Below are 5880 nucleotides of genomic sequence, written 5' to 3'. Positions count from 1 at the left end.
TTCGAACCGTTTAAACTCTTTTGTGGGAGTTGAAGGAAGAATTATGACTGTTTATTTCGTTTAATGCAAATCAGGCTATTAATTAGTGTAAATAAATTAAATGATAGTCAGTGTATACGGAATACAAATTGTTTAATCTTTGGTATTCAATAAATCTTCACATTATCTTCATCATATTCTTACTTATGTCATGTCGTTCATGGTTTCCAGTAGCAAGTGATCAGTCTATCATGGTTACTATATGATCTTTATTTCAATAGAATAAAGCAAAATAATACATCTATGTAATTAAAAATCATTTGAAATAGTTCATTGATATTCCCATTTTTTGTACTATATCATTTCTGTCATATTATGGTGTGGGTTACTTATATCCACATAAGTAGTATATGGTGATGGTCAGGCATAGAATGTATTTCAGCAAAGGTCAATAAGGAAAGAACAGGAACGGAACGGTATGAAAATGCATAAACAATGAAATCACAGACGATGGACTGATATTTGCAGAAGGAACGGTCAAGATTGAGACAATTGACCAATAATTTGCAAATTAACTGTTTCCTGTATGGTTATCAGATTTTAGTGAGGTAGTCTGTAATTTTGTGCTCACATACATCAAATTTTTTCCCACTCGCCTTCTTGTCCACTACAATGTATTTATGCTATTAGTTTATTTTTCTCATTTTACTTTTGTTAATATCTTTTCAATTAAAACAATGTATAAACCTTTGTTTCTCAATATTTTAATTCAACTGAGATGTTGAATAGTTTGACTTTAAAACAAAAACAAACAATCCAGAATAGATTTTATTTATGCTACTCATTTTTAATAAAAGGGCACCAATAATCATACAGTTGCTATGACTACATAAAGTGATTATATCTCGTATATCAGATTTCATTGAATCATATATTCAACTCAGGGTGTCTGATACTAGAAAAAAGAATGATCTCAATAAAAGACTAATTTATCGTTTTTTATCTGGTATATTATCTTTGAAAAAAATTAACATATGATATTCATGAGTTTTCTCTCTCATATCTATCTGACTCAATGTTCTTTGTTATGCAGCACGACACTCTGTATTCTATGATCTTTATGATACAACTATTTAATGAGAATGTTTAGCAGTGTTATCTATGTTGTAATAAGGATAAAGTTGACTGAAAGTTATGAATTGACAGTATAAACAATTTAGTGTCACTTAGTGAAATTGGATCTGCTTCCAAACGTACTCATAAAAATAGTAATTGAGACAGAAAGTCGCTTTAAATAGATTTATGAATATTATTTTGCAAAGTTAGTCATTCGTCGAAGCTGACTTCTGTAGTTTACGATTTTTTTTAAAAATATCTATCACTAATAAACTTACCTGTCAACGAAAAATCATTTTGAAAATATGATAACTACCTGAAGTTATATTAGTAGTAGTCCGTTTATCAATACTTCTAATAGTACAGTATGTTTTAAATATATTCAACATATTAAAAAAAATAAAACTGAATAACATACAACTAAACACAGAGTTTAATATAAGCAATTAAATATTCATCATTGAAATCATGAGACGATTGAAGTAAGACCACCATGGAAAATATGGAAGCACTGGGCGGCCGTTTCGTTCTATTATGGGACTCTTCAGTAGTGCGCATCCACGATCCCGTCTCGCGGGATTCGAACCTAGGACCAATCAGTCTCGCGCACGAGCGCTTAACCACTAGACCACTGAGCCGGCATCCAGTGGTGTTAATGTCTATCTGGTAGGTCCTGGGTTCGAATCTCGCGAGAGAGGATCGTGGATGAGCACTGCTGGTGAGTCCCATAATAGGACGAAATGGCCGTCCACTGCTTCCAGGTTTTCCATGGTGGTCTAGCACCAATTTACTCATGATTTCAACTATGCAAATACTGAAATCTCCACAAAACCCCTTCTGAATATTCTTCAATGCATTATGTTAACAAAAATTAGATTGAAAAATACTTTGTACTTTTAACTATACAATATGAATTAAAATAATCATGTACTTTGATACATCTTATGATTAACTTTTTTTATAGTATGAATAAACTGTAAACATTCGAAATACAATTACTTGTAGTAAGCTTCAGTCATAATAATTACAGATACATAAAGTAAATATTTACAAAAGTACATTTAATCATTTCAAGTTCAAATATGTTTTTTTCAGTCCAACAAAATAACTGTGATTTTATTGAATCATTAGACTGTGATATCCTGGTGATGATTAAATTACGGGTAACTTCTGAGAACTATTAATGGACTAACACTATAACTATTCAGTAATTATATTGTATATATCTATATTCTTCTTATTATAAGCTTCATTTTGACATTTAGATTATTATTATACGATTTACTGTTCTTAAATTATGTTCAGATTATTGATTACAGTCTCCCACGTTCATTGCCATATTTTGGCTTGATCTTGTATGAGTGTTTACTCCTATCTTATGGTGTGATGAGGTCTATTTGGCTGGTATATAAACCAAGTATGTTTGAAATAAATGATTCGGATAGTGGAAGCTGTCATTGGTGTTCTGGGCTCAACTGGACAGGCTAGGTGGACAGAGGACTAATAAGGACGCAAGGCTGCTTACAACGGTCGGATGTCATTGCTTTAGCACAGTACCAAGATTGACTAAGTCGTATTTCGGTTGGCGAATAAGTCACGAGATGATTAGTCGGACTTAAAGTCATAACATAAACACTTCATAAAATATTGAGTATTTGTAAATTTACTCAGCTAAAAATATTTAGCACCACATAGACTTTCTTTTATCCTCTTTCTTTCAGAATTCCAAGTTAGCGCTTGCCTCATGATGCAGTTTGACGATTTCCGTAATGCATGTTATATCCATCTCCAACTTCTTTTCCCCTTCGGTTGGGACCTGGTTTGTTCTCTCCTCTACAGTAGAATGATTCTGATGGTAACCGACTAAAGGATATTGAGTATTTTGTGCAAACAACTGTTTATAAATTCCTGTACATTTTTGATGATGGTTACGGTAGTTCACGAAGTTTCAGCTCCGTACAATAGAATTGTCTTGACGTTCGTATTGAATATCCTGACTTTGATGTTGATTGAAAGTGGTTTTGAGTTCCATATATCCTTCAATTGTAGGGATACTGTCCTTGATTTGCCAATCCGTGCCTCCACTTCTGCATCAGATCCTCCTTGGTCATCGATGATGCTGCTGTCTAGGAACGTGAAAGATTTCACGTCCTCCAGAGTTTCTCCATCAAGTGTGATTGTGTTGGTATTTCCTGTTTTGTATTTGAAGATATTGCTTTTCCCTTGTGTATGTTGAGGCCTACTGTTAGAGAGACTGCTGCTAGTACACTGGTTGTCTTCGCCTGCATTTGCTGGTGTGTATGGAATAGAAGAGCTAGGTCATCTGTGAAGTCCAAATTGTCTAGTTCCATACAAGCTGTCCGTTGTAATTCATGCCTCCCATCAGATGTGGATGTCTTCATAATCCAGTGAACAACAAGAGGAAGGAGAAGAGTAAGCATCCTTGTCTGATTCGGGTCCTTACTTGCAATGCATTTGTCAACTGTCCTCCATATACGACTTCGCAGTAGAGTCTGTCCTATAGATATTGTATTGTTTTGACGATTTTCTCAGGTAAATCATAGTTTTGAAGACGATTTTCATAAACTTCATCTATGCACTCTATCAAACATCTCATAGTCAGTAAAGTTGATGTATAGTGACGAGTTCCATTCAACTGATTGTTTATCGATTATCCGTAGTGTTGCGATATGGTCTGATGTGATACAAACTCTGACAAATAATCCTATTAATGGTTTTTAAAGCATATTCCTGATATATTTTTAATTGTAAAGAAGCAATTGTGAAGGATTCGCTATGTATTTTTTACTCGTTATGGTTTTTCCTCTTTCTGTCAAATACATATATGATGGGCATATTCGACCTTGGAGAGCAGATTGAACCGAGCATTACTGTGAATGGCATATTAGAAAGTACTTCAGAACAATTAAAAGGTCAGCAATAAAACATCTCGTAAATTCTGGTTATGATTCAGGTGATAAGCATTTTTGTTCTTATCTCACTGATTTATATTTTCTTGGATAGTATCTTTGATACCTAATCTCTTCTATTATCGCTGATACTGTTACAACTTCTGCTGCCTGAATGACTACACTTTACAGCTTCTAGGAATTAAGCAGTTCAGACCTGAACTCCATGTCCGAAAATCGGATGTGAAACCTCTCATACTAACATGGTACTAAAAGTCCTAATCACTAAACTATTTTCACCTATTTTCGTCCAACCTTTAAATTGATACTCAATCAGATGTTAGTGGCTTTATATCTGATTTCAGGTGGATTGCTGTTGAAATATACATAACGCCAATTCTCGTATATTATTATCTACTTAACTCGTATTGGTGTATAATGAAATTAAATAAATCAAATACGAGAATGAATTTTGAATGGGAATATTTCATAAAATCGTTGATCGAAACAGATAAATGAAGAGACGTGGCGAAGAAAGCGGAGAAGACATCGAAGCAAAATGACGCATGGTGAAGAAAGCATGTAAACCAACTCAATTTGACCAAGCGTGAATCGATATTTATAGTCAAACAAAATAAGTTACAGATATGTGATGAATAGGATAAGAAGTGCATACACATACGATCATATAAAAGCACATTCAGAATTAATAAGCGGATAACTGACAGGGTCAAAATGTAGCTTGAGAAGAATGAGTAGATCAATCTGCCCAGAGGCTAGAATAACCTATGTGGGCTAGTATATCTACTAAGTATGACTGTATTGACTTGGTAAATGATATTGACATGACCAAAATTCACTTCCCTGAATTATATTTCCTTATTCCCTGTTTTGAATAACTTATTATTCAATAGGAGTTTAAAGAAAATATACCCAGTTAGAATGAACATCGTTTCACGTACTTTGAATTGATTTTTTTTTCTGGCAAATACAACTTAGTAACAAGCAATGTGATTATGCATATTTAATGAAATATTTAATTTGTTTATGAAATTAATTTAGTTTCAATCGGCGACTTTTGTTTCTCTTTCCTTCTCTCTCCCTAATATATATATAATGTAATTAAAATGGGAAATGTTTACTTTATAGCTATAGTCCTTAACTTAATTCTCAAGGGAAACATTTTAGTTGAAATATGTTAAAGAAAAAAAAAGTATGTTATCAGTAGATAATTAGTTCGAAATGGAATACTGTAAATTTAACAATTAATTGATTCAAAAAGCATTATTTATAAAAGATAGTTTACTGTTAAATATAGTTGCCAACCTGAATTGACAATGACTGAATGCACAATATTAAATATCCAATTACATATAAAACAGATTCTATAAGGTTTATAATTTGAGACAATCTTATGAAATAATGAACCTCATAAACCAAGCTATTTGTACTTCTTTAACACGAAAAAGCTATCTGCTTGAAGTTTAATTGTTTGTCTCAATGTTGAAATAGTCTAATATGTATTTCAAAGATTTCAGTAACATTGACTGATCTCCGAGTACTAACTAGCGTCTCAGATTTTGATACTGTCTGAAGCTAGTTTGGATCTGAATAAAACTATCATTTCACTTAAGCTTCATGGTACGCGTTGTGACATTAAGTATTAGTAACAAAATTCAATAAATTATAAGCAAAGATGGATAGTGGCTAGCAGTGGAATCCTGGACACGCGTTTCGTCCTATTTGGGACTCGTCAGCTGGGTGTACCTGCATCTCAGAGTTGATGTCCACACTGGGGTTCGAACCCGGTACCTTTTGCTTCAAACACCATCGCACTATCCACTCAGTTGACGAGTCCCAAATAGAACGAACCGCG

This window comes from Schistosoma mansoni, chromosome W (genome assembly GCF_000237925.1).
Source record: "Schistosoma mansoni strain Puerto Rico chromosome W, complete genome".
Taxonomy (NCBI): Eukaryota; Metazoa; Platyhelminthes; class Trematoda; order Strigeidida; family Schistosomatidae; genus Schistosoma; species Schistosoma mansoni.
This window is presented reverse-complemented; position numbering follows the sequence as displayed.